Here is an 18,250-nt window from a genome sequence, read left to right as displayed (position 1 = left end):
GCAGCTCTCTTGGGCCCCAGGCCCACCTCAGGAAGACTCCCAGATTTCTCAGCTCTCTCAGCCCTGCATTTTCTGCTCCTGTGCTCTGCCCACCTGTTTGGCTCAGCTACCACGTCATGGATGCCCATTCCCTTCCTGGTAGTCTGGTGCCAACTTGTTGTCTGAATCATGACTCTGGAGGCTGTGTGCCCAGTTTTCTGTGCCCTGCCCTCCTAGCTGCCCCTCTGTAGTCAGTTGTGGCAGCCAGCACTCAGCCCCTAGGCCTGCAGGGCCCTGGTTGGGGGGGCTTGCCTTCAGCACGCCAGCTCGCTCTTGCTCCCTGCGTGCCTGTCTGGATGGAGGCCTCCTGTTGGTGCTTTTCACTGCCAGAGAACACGTGTGCCAGGTGGGGCGAGGAGGACGACAGTGGCCGGCGGCTCTCAGCTGGAGAGCTTTGCTGTATCCACATAGTGCCTGTCAAGACCCCACCCTGTCCTCCTGAGCTGCAGCGGAGGAGCTGCGGCAGGGCCAGGAACAGGGAGAAAGCTGCGTGTTGAGGGGAGGACAGGTTAATCCTTGGGATCCAGAAGTTCCTTCTGGTGATGCTTAAAGCGTCCCCTCCCCCACTGCGTGAAGGCCCAGGCCCAAGGCTTCCAAATGAGCGCTCTGGGCCCTCCCAGAGGCCAGGGGATTATGGTGCCAGATGGGCCTGAAGCAAATTGTCCAAAGTGCTTCCGAGACGAGAGGGGCCTCAGAAAGGGGCCTCGGGTCAGAACCAGCGCTGGGCCAGCCAGGGGTGAGGCGATAGGGAGGGAGCCCAGTTCCCTAAACCTCTCCACTCTGATAAGGAGGCCAGCGTCTTTTCAGCTGAACCCCTTCAAATGAAGACTAGCAAAAGCCCTTGAATCAAGAAGAATGTGAATGGAACAGCTAAGCATTTTCCCTCTCTGCCTCCTCCCTCGTCTCCAAATCCCAGAGCTGGAAGGAGCCAGACAGTGGAAGAAGGGGCGGAGAAAGAAAGCAGAGGGGCCGGCCATCAATCTCCTGCCCTGACAAGCTGCGTCATCCCTGGCTCCTGCTGACTTCCTTGGGGCAAGGGGGGGAGGGGAGCTGGGTTCGGGTCTCAGCCAGGAGGAGCCAGTGGGATTGAGACAGGACGCAGTCCGGTGCTGGGTCTCAGAGCCAGGGACCGGGGCAGAAGGTGGGAGGCTCTTCCGGGTGGTGCAGAGAAGCCCAGCAAGCCTGGGTCCTTTAGGGAATATACAGACCAGGGCAAGTCCAACTCTAGATGGATCCCGCCTGGACCAGGAGCCGAGCACACCCTGGAAGAGTGTTCCAATTTAGTCACGCCAGTGGGCTAAGCCAACCAAGTAATTTGGTGAGGGGGAAGGAAAGGGGCAGGCACTGTGCGATGGAAGGGCTGCTTATGCCGTGGAGCTTGGGTTCCTCTGCCGGTGAGGCGGGTCTTCGGGAATCTGGTTTAGGGCTGAGTGCGTCCTTGCAGGGATCCCACTGCAGGAACTTGTCAGTTGAGATTTTCTTTGCGGGGGTGGGGAGCTTAGGGACAGGGACACCGGACAGGTGGGGGGCCAGGGAGCAGAGGAAAAGGTCGAGGCAGAGGAAAGAGTTCCCAAACAAGCATCTCCCAGCTTCGGAGAACGATCCTGGACCAAATTAAATGTTTAGTCCTGCTCAGATGTAGTAGGTGTTTAAATTTTGTTCAATAATGTTAGAAAATATGCAGGTTCCTTCCCAGGTTTAATTGGCTTACTAGGTTTTAAAAAGCACTCTAGTTCTGTGTTCAATAAGACAGGAATCCCAGTTTGGTGAAGGAAGGGGTCAGCAAATTAACAGGCATCATTCTTTTTTTTTTGGAATTTTAGAATTTTATTAATTTTTTTTTATGCAGCAGGTTCTTATTAGTTATCCATTTTATACACATTAGTGGATACATGTCAATCCCAATCGCCCAATTCATCACCCCACCCCCAGGGCACCGCTTCCCTCCCCCCTTGGTGTCCATACATTGGTTCTCGACATCTGTGTCTCAATTTCTGCCCTGCAAACCGGTTCATGTGTACCGTTTTTCTAGGTTCCACACATATGCGTTAATATATGATATTTGTTTTTCTCTTTCTGACTTACTTCACTCTGTATGAGTCTCTAGATCCATCCACGTCTCTACAAATGACCCAATTCCGTTCCTTTTTATGGCTGAGTAATACTCCATTGTATATATGTGCCACATATTCATTATCCATTTGTCTAACAGGTTTCATTCTGATGTATAGTTTGCAGCCTATTCCATTCAAGCTCCTGCCTCTGAGTAAGTCACCCGGGGAAACAGAGCTGTGACCACAGCTCACTGGTAGCCTCTGAGACCCTAGGCTCTTGGAAACCTCACCTTATCTTAGGCTCTCCTGGTGTGGAGGGCAGGAGTGGATGGAGGGAGGGCCACAGGGGAAGGAGGACTGTTCCTCCTTGGTTCCATCCTGCTTAATGGTTTTCCCACTGAAAAGCACTTTACTTGTCACATTTCACTTCAGGAGGTATCACAGGATGATCCATCCCTCAGGCCTGGGCCTATAAAAACCAGGGAATGGGCACCTGCGATCTGCCTTTCTCTGCCTATGTCTTTTCTGGTGGAGGCTAAAGCACCACAAAGATGCTGACTCTCCTGCCTTACCTGTGATGAAGTGAGCTTTTAACAGGGTAGCTTGGCCTGCGGAACTTATTTTCTTCAGAGCTGTATTGAAGGGGTAAAGAGCCAGAAAGGCTGGTGGAGGAGTGGGGAGGAAGACACTGGTGGCCGGATGTCAGAAGAACCCCATGAAGCTGGGGGACGCCTGGACCTTTCCTGGGTGCCATCTCCAGTCGCCCACAAAGAATGGACCCAGCTGTTCCCGACATTTCTCAGACGTGCATCTCCAGTCATCAGCTTCATGGCTAGCCATCTACTCACAAGGTGTGCTTTGAGGACCTCCACAGGTCCCTTCCACGCCAGAATATGTTCTCCATGCTTTGTCATTATTGCTATGAGTCAAGGCATTGTCCTCTGAAGACCTTTGTTAAAATATCTTTTTTTTTTTCTTTTTTCTTTGGTCTGAGGAAAGTTTTCATATATCGGATTCATTGGCTTTTACCTGTCAAAAAGCAGGCTCACAAAGAAATGGGATCCAGGGCAAATAATGCTCGATGGGAACGGGAGAGAGGTTTTATTTGCAACAAGGAGAAGCATAATGTGCTAGCTGAGCCGGGAGTCATAACTGCTCATGCAGGGAGGGAGGACTGGGCAGCCGAGGAGGAAATCAGACAATGGGCATCACTTATCCCTGTAATCCAGGAGTCTGCGTGGTCCTCTCTGCCCAGCAGATCGAGATCCTTCCAAATCGCCATCCTCCCAGACCTCTGCATTCCCAGGGAAGGCCTCCCTTCTCCTCATCCCTCACCCCCAGCACGTGGTTCTCCTGAAAGAGTTCCATCTGGAGCAGTGGTTCTAAACCTTGGCTCGTTCAGAATCACTTGGGGAGCTATTAGAAACCTTGATGCCAGGCCCCACCCCACACTAATTATGTTAGAATCTCTGAAGGGAGGCCCCGGTGGCATCCCAGGTTTTTAAAAAAGCTCCCTCAGGTGATTCTGTTGTGCAGATTGCACAAACAACTGAGAATGTAAACATAGGAATCCTAGACCTAAGGAGGCCTTGGTCATTTTCCCAGTCAGGCTCTAGCTTCCCAGCATGTTCCCCAGTTCCTCTCTCTCTCCTCCATCTACTCCTCGCCCCTCTGCTCCCCACCAACCCCAAAGTTCCGTTCACTTTCACCACCTGGCATTATGCTGTCTTTTCCATTGCCTTGACTCTTGCCTACCCATGCTGTCAAGGCAAGTAGCTTATCAACATCTTTTCCTAAAGACAGTCCCCGTTCTCTCCTTAAGAGGGATTCTGGTGCCAGCTGGTGAGATGATTGAAATTTCACCCCAGATCCACTTGGTTTGGACCAGGACCCTGGATGGCCTCATCGCCGTATCTCCACTGGCTCTGAGAACGATCACAGACGCGTGCTCTGCTATTTCCATCCGAAGAAGCAGGGCCTACGTCTTGCAGGGGAGGCCCAAAGTTGGCAAAGCATTTGGAGAGTGACTGTCTGTGTATCCACTTGAGGGAGTCTTTGTGTACTTGTGGGTGTCTAGCCCTTATGGCTAATATTCAAATTTGGCCCATTTGCAGACTTGGCGGGACTCTCCCAAGTGCTGATAAAAACGTCCTTGATTCATGACCTAAAAAATACATAGCTAGATACTCTTGCTACAGAACTACTTTGAGATGAAAACGTCATGTTTTATTCAGTGGATATTTATTGGACACCATCGTATGCCAGTCACTGGACTAGGTGTTTTGGATTTGATGTTGACCCAAACCTGCATGCCTGATGCTGGCAGTCTAGAGGGTTTTAGTCATCTTTTTTTGGAACCACTCTTCTTGAACAAAAAGGCACTATTTTAAAAAAGAAAAACAAACATTTTAAGCTCTGAGTCAGGAATTTCTATGCACTGGAAATTCTCAGCTCACGAGTGGGTTTCTGCATATGGGCCTGAACAAGTTATTTCCCTTTTGTATGTGTGAAATGGGAATGTGTGAAAAGGCACGTGGTGTGTATGTACACCTTTTATGGGCCTGTGATTCTCCGATTGGACTTTAAGGGCACCTTGACTCCTGCCACTTCGCTCTCCAGAACTCTCTCAAGTTCTCAGACATTGGATGGCTAGCTAGCTGGCTCACATTGGATGGCTAGCTAGCTGGCTCACATTGGATGGCTAGCTAGCTGGCTCACATTGGATGGCTAGCTAGCTGGCTCACATTGGATGGCTAGCTAGCTGGCTCACAGCTATTGGTGCTCACAGTGCACCAGGCACTGGGCTTCCTGCTCCACATGCATCATCTTTTTCCCTGCTCACCACAGGGAGGTAAGTAGAATTATCGTCCCCATTTTACAAATGGGAAAACTGCTCTCACCCACTAGTCAGTAGCAGAGTCAGGATTCACACCCAAGACTATCAGACCCCAGAGCCTTTCAAAGAACACCCCCTTCCAATGCTACTGTCAAAGCAGGACCAAGGCAAAGCAAGCTCCCTCGCCGTCAAGAACAGCAACATTGTCACTGTCACCATTGTCATGGTCATTGTCGTCCTGTCCTCAGCGATCATTTGTCAAGTACTTTCTTTGTGCCAAGCAACTGCACAAAACAGCCTTTATAAATACAAAAAAAGAATAATACTAATAGCAGTTAACAGTTATTGGATTCCTATTCTGTGTCAGGCACTGTCCTAACCATCTTACCAGGATCACCCTAATCATTCCTCACCAAATTGCTGGGAGATAGATCCTATTCTTAACCCTGGTTTAGAGAGGAGAAGACTGAAGTTTCGATGGGCTAACTTACCCCATGACCTCACGGCTAGTGTGAGCAGTGGAGCTCCGGTGTGGTCTCTCTCTCATTCCCAGGGCAGGAGTTCCCATCCCTCCCTGTTTTCCAGTTTGGAAACACTGTCTGCCACTGGCTTCTGATAATTGGAGAGCTCTCTCGGACCCATCTGCTAATTGGGATAGGGGCTGGAGTGACAGGCCACCACGGGTGTGAGCAGATGCCCTCCTACATGAACTGACAACCCAGTCCCTTTCCATCTGGCAGCCAATGCCATGAGAATGAGAAACCTGCCCAGAGAGGGCCTCCCGGCCAAACAATTTGTACAGCAGAACTTTGGGAAAATACATAGCTGAGACCTGTACAGGTGGAAGCCAGGTAAACAAGAAGACTCTTCTCTTCGTATTTTCTTCTTCCTCATTCTGTGGGGCTGGATTTTATAGAGTGTATATTCTCTCTTCACTGCACTTCTGGGACACCCTGCCCACTGGCATCTCTTACTGATGCCTCTTCCCTCCTCCTCACCCCAGCTAACCCCTGAGTCCCTTACCTCCCGTCTGCTTTCAGTGCCATTTGCTCATCTTATTTCATTCCTCCTTCAAAAATGCCTGCCCCTCTGTGCTCCAAATCTCACTTTTCCCTGCTTTCATTTCAGTTCAAGCCACATTAAGGTTGTAAAGCATTTCGGAAAGTGGTGAGTATGGCAGGAAGGTAAATAGAGTTTTATAGTATTTTGCTGTCATTGAGCTTGGAGTCTTTGGAAACCAATGGCAGTTCACAGGCCTAGCATACCTTTGTCTCTGCAGGGCTATTAACCAGCCCTAGATGAGGGCTATGGCCACGACCCAAACATATAGACTTCTCAGATTATGCGAAGTCACTCCAGGTAGAGTAGTATTGGCTAGAGCAGCACTTCCCAAATTGGCTTCCACAGTACCCAGAGTGTGAGGGATTAATAGGTACCACGAGACAGAAAGGTTTCCGAGTACAAATGAGTTTAACAAATGCTGGGTTAGATAAGCTCAACTTTACTACAGGGTTTCACAGAGCCCTTAACATACTAATGAGAATCATGAATCTCCAAGAGGACATTTAGAGCCTCGCCACCCAAAGTGTCATCTGAGGACTGACAGCATATGCATCACCTGGGAGCTTGCTGGGAATGCAACGTCTCAGGCCTCCACCCCAGACTTTGCGAGTCAGAATCGGCATTGTAACAATATCCTCAGTTGATTTGTATGCACATTAAAGTTTGAGAAGCACTGATTTAGAGAACCAGGCATTTCTCACACTGTTTTGTCCATGAAACGCATTTATGGAGCCTCTTCTGGGATTGGTGTTCCTTGCCACATACTTTGGGGGAAGTGCCAAGGGTAGAAAGCCCTTCATAGAAATTTCTCATTGTCTAGAGACTCCATAGAAAGACATTAGCCAGAGTAACAGTTAGAAATTGGAGGACTGATTCATTATACATGACCCAAAGCCTCACTTTACAGAAGTTTCAAGTCTTGTGTTACCAGAAAGTCTTCCTATACCTCTATGGCTCCAATTAACTCATTTCCTGGGGCATTTTTAAGCATCACCTCGGCTGTGCTGCGTTGTCTATTCTCTGGGCCACATCAACCTGTTCGTTTCTGAAATCCAGCAGCTTCTCCAGAGTGCTAGAGCTCAGGATCTGAGCCTCCAAAGAATGTGCCTGGTCCCCTGCTGTAAAACATTAGAAAGGCAATTTTATAGGGCAACTTTTCAGTTCAGTGTGTTCTGTTCAGTTAAGCTGTTGTTGTTTTTCTTTAGGGCCTTTAAGCTATTGTGCCAAACATCGAAATAACACTAGCTATTTTGTATTCAGATCTTGCGACTCATTTGAGGGCATTGTTAATATTTTATAAGAAAATTCTCATTTTTTTCCACTCACATTTGTGATTTTCAAGTGTGTTGCTGCATTGCATTCATAAACATGCTTTTTATTAAGTCTCAGGGCCCCATTTTTTTTTTCTCCTCTGAGAAACACATCTCCAATTTTATGTTCAAAGTTAAACGGAAAATAGGCTTTGATATGTGAAATGGTGATTTGTGAGAAACTTGTCCAGGTTGCAACCGTTCTGTACAGTAAGAGGCCGACATGACCCAAGCTCTGGTTAGGTCATGGCAAAGCCCTCAGCAACGTTTCCTGGATGTCATCACCAAGCACTTTCTCAGTGGCCACTTCCTCTGGCTGGCCAGGAATGTTGGCTCAGAGTACAGGAAGAGGAGGTAACAGGAGCACCGAGATGATACTTAGAGATGAGTGAAAGCAAAAAACACATACGCCACTAGGCCCTTTGGGCTGGAAGGCCTGTCAACCCAAAAGGTTGCCTACTCTGGGTTTAGAACCATGATTTCTGACCTCTCCCGTTCTCCCATGTGAGCAGAAGCAACAGGGTAAAGAAGGAAGAGGCTATGGAAACACCTCCTCACGCTGGATCAGAAGATCCAAGGCTTCCTTTGGATTTCCCACCTGCTCAATGATGCTGCCAGTGCTAATTGATGCCACTAGTTCCTAAGCTTTCTAAGTATCAATACCCATTTGTAATGTTAAAAATTTAGGACACTCCTGACAGTAGTGATTCTACTTGCATTTTTTTTTCTCTCTCTGCTGACAGACAACCCACAATTGGTGTATTTGAGAATTTTCCTTGCAAGAAATCCACAGGCCTTTCAGGGGTCCCAAGGCACCCAGACTGTCTCTATAGCTTATACCTGGGTGTGAATGAGTAATAGCAGCTACCATTTCTGGAGCACAGGCCTCGACATTTTACATGCATTTATTTCATTTAATCCTCCCAATACCTTCTTATCTCCATTTTAAAAATAAGGAAATGGTGGCTCAGAGAAGTACATGACTTACCCAGAGAAAGTCCCACAGCTGGTATGAGGCGGAACCAGGGGGCAAGCCCAGATCTTTGGGAGCCCCAAGTTGTACTCTTTATTTCTCAGGCTCGGGGACTGGAGAGGCCCCAAATGCTGGGGAAGAGGGGAGCAAATGGGCTCCCGAGGAGGAAACAAGAAAGAACTAGGGAGTTGAAGAGTGACGGACAGAAGCATTTGCCTCATAATTTTGCCCCGAGCTAGTCCTGCAGACCAGCCGAGGTTAAGGTGGCCCTCATAGGCCACTTGGAGAGCTAATGACAGAGCCCATTTCTGAATCCACCTCTCTACATACAACATTCTCGTAGACAGACTGTTCCAACAGCTCGCCTCCTTTGCAGTCCTTGGTCACCCCAGTCACACTCCATCCCTGGGCCTGCGCCTGTGCGGTTCCTTGCTTCATTTTTCCTCTAAAGCACTTTCTCACTCTCTAAAATACCATGTAATTTTACCTATTTATTTGTATATCGTCACTAGGAGGCAAGCTCCCCGAAGACAGGGATTTTTTAGCTATGTTGTTCACTGCAGTGTCCCCCATGTCTAGAACATGTTTGGCACATCGTAGGATAAATGTTTGCTTAATGAATGTACAGATAGCTTTAAACATGACTCCCCACTGCATCATAGCTACAGAGACACATAGGTCCTTTGAGATAAAATAGAAGATGAGCAGAAAAAAGAATATGTGCCTTCATGGGTGAGAGGACCTGGGGTGGGAATACTCTATGCACAAAATACCCACAGTTCTCAATCTGGCTAAAGCCAATGGCCCATATTCTGGACCCTTCTTACAGCTATTTTACTCTTAGTATCCATTGACTGAGGAACACATAATGACCACCAAGTAATCTAAATATGTGATATTTTAAAAGTAATTTTGTTAATCATTATGACATCTGCCTCACACTTGGAAAATAGTGGTACAGACACGTGTGAGATATTTTAGGATGGTGCTTAAATGCTTAGTCTCTGGCATCTGTCAGCTAGCGTTTGATTTGCAGCGCTGCCAAGTATTACCTGTGTGATCCTGAGCAAGTTGCTTAAATCTTTGCTTCAGTGTCCTTGTCTGCAAAACGGGGCTAATGATAGTACCAAGCTCACAGGGATGTTATGAAGATGCAGTCAGATATTGCATGTCAAGCTCATGTAGAGTGTCTGGCATGTAGTATAATGCTCCCCAAATGGGAGCTGTTATTACTATTATCATCACCATCATCATCATAGTACGGTTATTGATTGACATATCCACAGGTAATGCTTCAGAGTGTATGGATGTGCATCCCTCTTGCAGTATGCTGCGGCCCAGGAGTGCTGGGCTCACACTTCTGGGGGCCAGTGTGGTGGACACTCAGTGTTATTGGCAGTCAAAGAAGAGGGGTTGCTAGCTGGGTGAAGAGGGACGTGGACATGGTGAGAAGGGGAAGGCAGACAAGAGGGAGAGTGGCATCATCTTGGATTGGTGGCTTGATGTATGCATTCAGAGAGGAAGCCAACTGTTACACAGGTGACCTTCCAGCACTTCTGAAATCCTGACTTAACCAAAGGTTACTGAGGAAGACAGGTAAAGATATATTACTGAAAGGCCCTGGTATATATTTCAAGTGTTTTATCACCTCCAAGTATTAGCTCTTCTAGAGTGTTGATCATCACCTTGCCTGGCCTTGCATTCCAGAGAATTTTGAGCTCCAGATGGTAGCCCATTAGGGGCAGGTTGGGTCTGGGTGATCTGGACAGTTTCTCTGCAGTATTTCCGTCCTCAACCCCTGCCCCCAAATCGGGGCTCCAGAAAGCTATTTCTAAACCAGTCTGTGGGGTGGCAGCACCGTGAGCAACCAGCTGAGGTCCTGGGGAGAGCTGAGCTGGGGGCAGCAGTGGGTAGCCAGTGGGCCAAGAATACTGTCCTCTGTGACATTTCATTACTGTGCCCTGCAGAGCGCGAAGCACAAGGCAGATTACCCCAGGGGTTCAGTGACTCCTGGTGGTTCAAGAGCTCAAACAAGAAGGAGGTCAAGGTTGGAGCTCTGTGGGGGGCGGGTGGAGTGGCCACCTTCTGAGGCTAAACATTATCAGACAGGAACCAGTCCACCCATGGAGAGAACACACACGCTGTGCCCATAGGCTGATTGATTTGATGAGGGAGTTGAGTATGTTCTGTGATTTTTTGCTCAAAATGGGAAATAGAGCCAATTAAACTTCACCTTCCCAGGGAAGAAATAGGGAACCCCAGCTTTCGGTTTTATTTTAAGAAGCTGATCTTTCTGGAAAGATAAAAAAAAAAAACTCCAATGGCACTTGGCAACAGGCCCCAAAGAGGCTTCTTTCTGACCTTCAGGTGAAAAGCTCAAACTCGTGCAAGTCAGGAATTTTTGTCCTCAAACCAAGGATCTTAAAAAGATAGCTCTGTCAGTAGTGTGCAAATTGACTGGAGCCCCCTCCCCCATTTCTCCTGGAAGCCTTGACTCCATTCTCATCACGGTGCAAGGAGCCCATTTGTAACTGTCCAGTCCCTTCCCCAGCCTGATGGGGAGCTCTGCTCTGGGGCCTCATTTGCATAGACAAATGTAGACTGGCATCTGTCAGCTTAGCACCTCAAGCCAAGGAGTTGGAGTGGCAACAGGCAACCTTCTGGGCAAATACCCTGGATATTGGATTAAAAAATGACAGTGTCAAATTGGGGCTAATTTGCATAGGCTTATCAGGTTAATTACTACAATGTCTCCAGGAACTTGAAAATCCTTGAATTCTTATGCAACCAGAATGCTCAAGGTCTGTTGCTATGAAACTTGGAGTGTAAATTACCATGAATACCATTAATCTGTTCACTAGGAGGTTAATTTGCAATTTGTTGGCAAATCACACGTGGGTCTTATAGCAGGAGTGTGGGTGGTGGTTTTGTGCCAACGTGTGGCCCCACCTGTGTCTCTGGATGTGTGTGTGTGTGTGTGTGTGTGTGTGTGTGCGTGTGCTGCATGCACACGTGCATTGGGATTGGCACTCTTGGGAGCTCACATTTTGGGTTTTCTCACTGCTCCTGGGATCTCACCTGGCTCTTCTGGCATATCTTTGGTTCTAGGGCATGTGTTCTCAGTGTTGGAGGGCTGCTGTGCGGAGCAGTCCTCAGCCCAGTGCCAGCTTACGAGACATCATCTCCTCCTGAGACAGAATTGCAAAGGTGTCCATTAATGCTTTAAAATCATCTGGCTTTTCTGAAAGATGCTCTTTCCCGTTAATGGCTCTCAAGTTGTTTTTTTGCATGCAGATAGGTTGCTCCTGGTAAAGGAACTGAGATCTTCCAGAGGAAATGGGGCAGGGAAGTTGCAGTGGGGTAGGAGATGGGGACCAGGATCACACTGAGCGGAGTTGGGGGAGACTGCTGAGCAGGGCTGGGAGGGGGGTTTCCATGGCTGCCCTGGGTTATTGTTAATGGAGGGTGGCAGGGTTGATGATACAAATCTCACCCCAGCTGTATTATTGTTGGAACCCTACTCACACAGAAGTGGCTCCCCAGCTAGCCTCCCAGGGCTCAAAATGCCCTTTGGATGGGGGCATCAGAGATTCATATATCTCGTCTGGGAAGGACGACCTAGTGGGAGAGCAGGGCCTGACATGTTTTATGGGGACATAAAACATCTCAGTTTTGATGCTCATGAGGGATGCCCCAGGAAGTGCTCAATGCTTTGGGGACACCCTGAACAGCCTAGGGGATGGAAGCTCATGGGTCCATCATAGTGAGGGGCTGTTCAAAGGAGCAGGGGCATGCTGAAAGTTGGGGAAGGCTCCAAAAAACGGTCACATCCATCTACCTTACAGGTGAGCCTTAAAATAGGCCTGGGAGGGGCACAGAGATTTTGTGATGCTGGTTTGAAGAATTTAGGGAGCCACACAGAAGCAGACTTAGAAGGTCTGCTGGGAGCCAGGGAGCCCCCCGAAAATGTGGCTTGAACCTTTCTTTGCCCCACATCCCCCTTCTCCCAGTTCATTCAACCATCATTTACTGAGCACCTATACTTGTTCTGGGCACTGGGGATCCAGTGGACAAGTCATGCCCTGCCCTGCCCTCAGTGAGCTCATATTCTAATGAGGGGTAGACTTTTATAGTAACTCCACCTGGGGAGGCAGATGAGGCTCAGAGAGGGTTTCCCAGAGAAAGTGATTTGAGCTGAGTCCAGAGGATGTGTAGGAGATTGCCAGGTAGACAAGGTGGTGGAGGGCATTCTGGTGTGCAAGGCAAGGCTGCCTTCTCCCTAGAGTAGGAAATGTCATCTCACTTAATAAAATGTCACCCAGAACCTCCACGATTGGCACTAGAAAGAGATGGTTTCAGCGGGAAGAAGCATCTGTGAGATTCACCTTCCCCTGTAACACTGACGCATCCCAGGGGTCTTTTAATACTCTACAGTATTGTTTAGATCAGGCTGAAAGTTTCATATGTCAAAGGCTAGGAGATGACAAGAGTCTAGGAAACCAACATGGAGAATAATAATAATGAAAATAGCTAACGTTTGTTGAGCACTTCCTTTGAGCCAGGCACGATTCTAAATGTATATGTACACATATACTCATTTTAATCCTCCTAATATGCCCATGAAGTAGACATGGTACTATTATCATCATTACGCCCATTTCACAGATAAAGGCCAGGAAGCTAGACTAGACAATTGGCCGTAGAAGATACGGCTCAGTCATCTTTCACTGTTGGGGTCCCCTGGGGACCCATTCCTCCTTCCTAACTCCCAGCCCACCTCCATGGACCAGAGACCACCGATAGTCCCAACCACCAACAAGTGCCCTCTCAAACTGGGGTGCTCAGCCTTCTCTCTCCCCACTTTAAAGAGGCAGTGCACAGGAATGGCGTGGAGGGATCATAGGCACAGATGCGTACAGGACCAGACCTAAAGGAGTAAATGTATTCGCTAGGGCAAGATCAGATGTATGCCCAAGAAATGTTTCATTCTCCTCTTTATTATTATTTTAATAAAAACAGGAAATACAAAAAAGAGGGGATATATATATATATACATATAGCTGATTCACTGTGCTGTACAGTAGAAACTAACACAACATTGTAAAGCAACTATACTCTGATAAAAATTTTTTGAAAAATAATAAAAAAACCAGGAACACAGCACTACAAGAACAATATTAAATGGCAGCTGGCACTTGACCCCATGATTAGAGAACAGAAGGAATGATGGAGGCTGGGGGGACTGTGAGAGCGCATCCCTCATCCAGAAGGGGTTCTGCTGCTTAGCGCCAGCTGATCCTGGTTAGGTGGGACTTTAAGGCCCAGGGTTGCCAGGTAGGATTTCTGGAGAGAAGTCAGAAATCCTGATTCTGGTAGGAAGTCGGAGGATTTTTATTTTATTTTATTTTATTTTATTTTATTTTATTTATTTATTTTTTTTTTTTGCGGTACGCGGCCTCTCCCATTGCGGAGCACAGGCTCCGGACGCGCAGGCTCGGCGGCCATGGCTCACGGGCCCAGCCGCTCCGCGGCACGTGGGATCTTCCCGCACCGGGGCACGAACCCGTGTCTCCTGCATCGGCAGGCAGACTCTCAACCACTGCGCCACCAGGGAAGCCAGGATTTTTAAATCTTAGCAGTACATTGTAAAATTTTTGAAAACACTGAGCTGGCCAAACAAAACATACCTGCTTACTAGCTGGGTGACCCTTGGGCAAGTAATGTAACTTCTTGAGCCTCAATTTCCTAATTTGTAAAAGAAGGATGAGTCTGAGGATTAAATGAGGAAATGTAAGTGAAATAATGCCTATTACATACTAAGTGCTTAATCCACAATAACTATCCGGATGGATGATTATTCCTAGGAGTTCCAGTCTCTTACCTAAGGAGCACCTCTTTCTAGGTGATTGACATGAAAGTCTCTAACCTTCACCTCAAGAGAGACCCCCATGCCTTACTCAGGGGAATTCAGCTTCACCCTTGTAGGCAGAAGATACTAATGATGTGCTTACCCAGCAATTAGCCAACGTGTATATATGGAGAGGGAGGTGCATTTCTTTCTTAATGTCCCTTCACACAGGAAAATCAGGGCTGACTGATTGACAAAGACAGTCCAGGGTTGGGGAGGGGCGATGAAGGCCTGCAGAATGATTTCCTTCAGACAGAAAGGAGTAAACTGAGGCAGGGAAGCTAGGTTATAGTTCCCATCCCAGTTTCCCTTCAGTTCTTCCCGGGGACACCCAAGGCTTTTAAGAAAGCTCTTGGGGCTTCCCTGGTGGTGCAGTGGTTGAGAGTCTGCCTGCCGATGCAGGGGAAGTGGGTTCGTGCCCCGGTCCGCGAAGATCCCACATGCCGCGGAGCAGCTGGGCCCGTGAGCCATGGCCGCTGAGCCTGCGCGTCCGGCGCCTGTGCTCCGCAACGGGAGAGGCCACAACAGTGAGAGGCCTGCGTACCGAAAAAAAAGCTCTTGGCTTCTAAAACTTTTACACTCTCGTCTCTAATTTTCACACCTTCCTTTCAAGCAGTGGTTCTCACTCCTTGCAGCGCATTAGAATCCCCTGGGCAGCTTTAAAAAAAATACTGATGCAGGGGGCTTGACCCTCAGAGGTCCTATGAGCCCTCACAAATTCATAAATAAAATTGCACATGGGCTTGTGTGCATATGTGACCTTTCTGGGGTCTTGGTTGGGGCCTCAAAGAACAGTGTCGAAGATGAATGACATAACCACGTGGGGTCCTATGGAAAAGAGCTGTGGTTCTAGGCCTGCTCGGCCATCACACTGTATCTCCAAGCAGACAGGCCTTCTCAGCTCTCCTGAGCCCCAGTTTCCTCATCGTTGCCACAGGGATCAGTAATCGTACCCGCTGTGTTTCCTCAGGTGGTTGTAAAGATGTACTGAGCTACTAAAGCCCGTACCAGAAAGGGCTTTGAAAAAGCCCAACCCCTTCTCCACAGGGAAGGGCCTCTTATTACAAGATTAAGGAGGGTGTGGTGGGGAGGTAACAGCACTAAGCACAACACATCAAGAAAAGGCCACTTAGGTTAACAAAGCAGCTCACAAATGAGAGCAAGTTAACACCAGGCCCTGTGAGAACTTTCGCACCACAGGGGCAAAGCACCCATTGGAGCAGCCAGGCCTTGGCAGGGAGAAGGAAGTAGAAGAGCAGAGGGCGGAGAAACAGGCCAAGTGAGGGGGGGTTTCAATGCTGAGGAGGCTCGCTCCGGCTAAGAGCAGAAGGGAAGTGGTCAGCTACTAAGGAGGGAAAGAAAATGGTGGCAGGCACCCCAGGTAGGCCTGGGAAGCAGATAAGAGCTCCTGACAGCTCTTGGTGAGGTGGCAGGGGCAGGGGGGAGGCCAGGGAGGGGTACAGAATCAGTGCCTCGTTCAGGTAATAGTCGAAAGGAGTGTCCCTCCAACTTCAACACATTTGGTTTCATCCTCTGGCAAGTGCATCCAGACCACAGGACGGAGAGTCACCAGGACAGAGTCACCAGGGCAGCTGCTACTAACTGCAGAGCCAGTCACCCCCTCAACCCCTGCTCCCTTCTTCTACCTTCTGTGACACAACCAGGACCCACCTGCCTCAGAGGCAGGAAGTGGGGCATACCTCAATCCAGAGAGCCCTTGACGCATCTTCACAGAGAAATGGCCTGGAGGGGGTGTTAGACTAGAGTGGAATCCTAGAGTGGGGTGATAATAAAAATATTAATTATATCACCTATACGGCTGACCAGGCAGAATGATCAGCCCCTACTGGGCCAGGCATTAACCCTTTAGTTGCTGGATCCGAAGGAGGTGGGGACAGTTGGAGGGCATTCAGGGCCATACATCTAATTAGCACCAGAGCTGGGATGAGCAGCAAGATGTCCCCGCTCCCAGCCTGGTGTGTTTTCTATGGCTTCCTTTGCTATTATTCCAAGTCTTCATTATAGTTGAGGGAAAATGCCAGAATATCCTCAGCGCCAACCTTACACATAGGTAAACATGATGTGATCAAATATGTCTCCTCAATTGCCCGTCACTGTGCCTGAAATTTCACCATGGGTGATTCATTCCTTTGGATCTTGAAGCTTTCTGGCCTTTCAGGGGGATAGAGATGGGGGATTTATTTTGACAATCACCAAGGAAGGGCTTTGCAAATTGGACTCAGGTTATACAGCTGGAGGAAGATGCAGGCTGAGACTCTGAATCCAGGGCCCAGGCCACTCTGAGGGGGCAAGGAAGGAGTACTTGATACACCCACACCCAAAGTTTCATCACACCCTGGCTTGGACGCTCAGGAAGCGTTTCTCCAGGAGACTGTATTGTGACCCAGGAGGCCTGAATCATTACTGTGTGGCCCACGCTGGGGAGGAGGGTGGGAGAGTGAAGAAGGCTAACATCAGGCCGTCTGGTGTGGCCGCAGGGGCCCTTTATTAAGAGGAGCAGCCTGGGCGAGATGGATGTGACAGTGGAATCTATGAGGACATTGAGGGGCGCCTTGAGACCGCCAGGGGATGCTGGGTTGGGAGTCTGCACCTCCCCCACAGGGGCCTGCTGACTGGAGGTGCCCTGGCCCAAGTCCGGGCTCCTTTCCGTCTCTGCCTCTGACTTCCATCCTGGTTTGGCTCCAGAGCTGTGTAGTGCAGCTCTGGACTTGCCCAGCCATGGTCCCCAGAGTCCTCCCTTTTCTGCATCGGTTCTCTATTTTTATATGGAAGGGACTTCATATTGACAGTCTGTTGGGGAGGGGGAGAGGGAAGAAGGAAGGAGGCTAGCAAATTTGTCTGGAAGCTTTTTGCCTGGTAAGACCCTGTATTTCCTTAGACTGTGTGTTTACTTGGGGTAGCTGGGGGTAGGGGAGAGTACTTGGAAATTTGGGAATTTGCCTTGTAGCTGTGTTGCATAACAGGTGTAGTAGTATAATTTAGATTATCGGTCTTTTTGAGGTTGCTTTCAGGGCTGAACTGAGCACACTGAAGACCCTCCCAGAGGTTCCCCCAGTTCTGTTGTAGATCTCAGTCAGCTGGGCTGAACCCAGAACCCCTAGCTTCCAAAAGAGCAGAGAGAGCATCTACCCTCAAGGCCACCACTGCTGTCTGACATGAGCCCTGTGCTTCCTGAAAGGGTGTCTCTGGGGGCCTCAAGTAGTTTCTATCTAGACACATCCGGCGGGCTCGATTTGGGGGGAGGATGCTGCTGTTAACAGAAATTAGAGACCCAGAGGCAAAACTGGCCCCCTGGTTCCACTCAAGTCCCCCAAACAATCTCCCGGCTTAAGACCAGGTCATCACTAACCCTGGTGTCATGGGCACTGCTGATGGAAGACGATGTATCACAGAGCAAAGACTTCTGCCTGAGTGCAGAATCAGTGACTTGGGGAAGATGGAATTCAGTGCAGTCCATTTGGGAAAGTCAGCCAGGATTTCTCTTAAGCTTTACTTCCCAGCAGCCCCCTCCCACCTTGGAGACAGACTAATCCCTGACATTTGTCTAGTGGCTTTATACTTTTCAAAGCTCCTTCACATCCATCATCTCCATTGAGTCTCAAAACACCCCTGTGAAATAGGATGGGGAGGTGTTATTATCCCTGTTTGACCAACAAGAAAACTGAGGTCCCGAAAGGATACATGACTCATCCAGGGTCACACAGCTATTTAGTCAAAGAACTAGGACTTAAAATGTGTTTCCTAACTGCCAGCCCTGTGTGCCTTCCGCCTCCCATGTAGACTCCCCCATAGAACTGTGGAGGTGCCCAGCACCTACCATGGTACCTGACACACAGTAGACGCTAATAAACATTTGCCAAATGAGTGAGTGGATAAGCAGGAGCAAGGCAGGGAGGAATACAAGTTCGAAAACTGCTCTCTTTTTTATGATCAGAATACAAGGGCAGGAATTTGGTGTTATTTCATCATTTTGACCAGGAAGGAAGGAGTAAGAGATCTTTCCCATTTCACAGATGTCACTGCCGTGGCAGGGAGATTAGGGTAGCT

At 48.7% G+C, this 18,250-nt stretch overlaps 1 protein-coding gene across 4 annotated transcripts in view; it reads left to right on the top strand.

Annotated features, from left to right (window-relative positions):
• Positions 1–18,250, top strand: part of FRMPD3 (FERM and PDZ domain containing 3) — a 132,032-nt gene that overhangs the window by 32,664 nt on the left and 81,118 nt on the right. The gene's annotated exons all lie outside the window — the stretch shown is intronic.

Source organism: Kogia breviceps, chromosome X, assembly GCF_026419965.1.
Source record: "Kogia breviceps isolate mKogBre1 chromosome X, mKogBre1 haplotype 1, whole genome shotgun sequence".
Lineage (NCBI taxonomy): Eukaryota > Metazoa > Chordata > Mammalia > Artiodactyla > Physeteridae > Kogia > Kogia breviceps.
The sequence above is the reverse complement of the archived record's forward strand: the minus strand, read 5'-3'. Positions and strand labels throughout refer to the sequence as shown.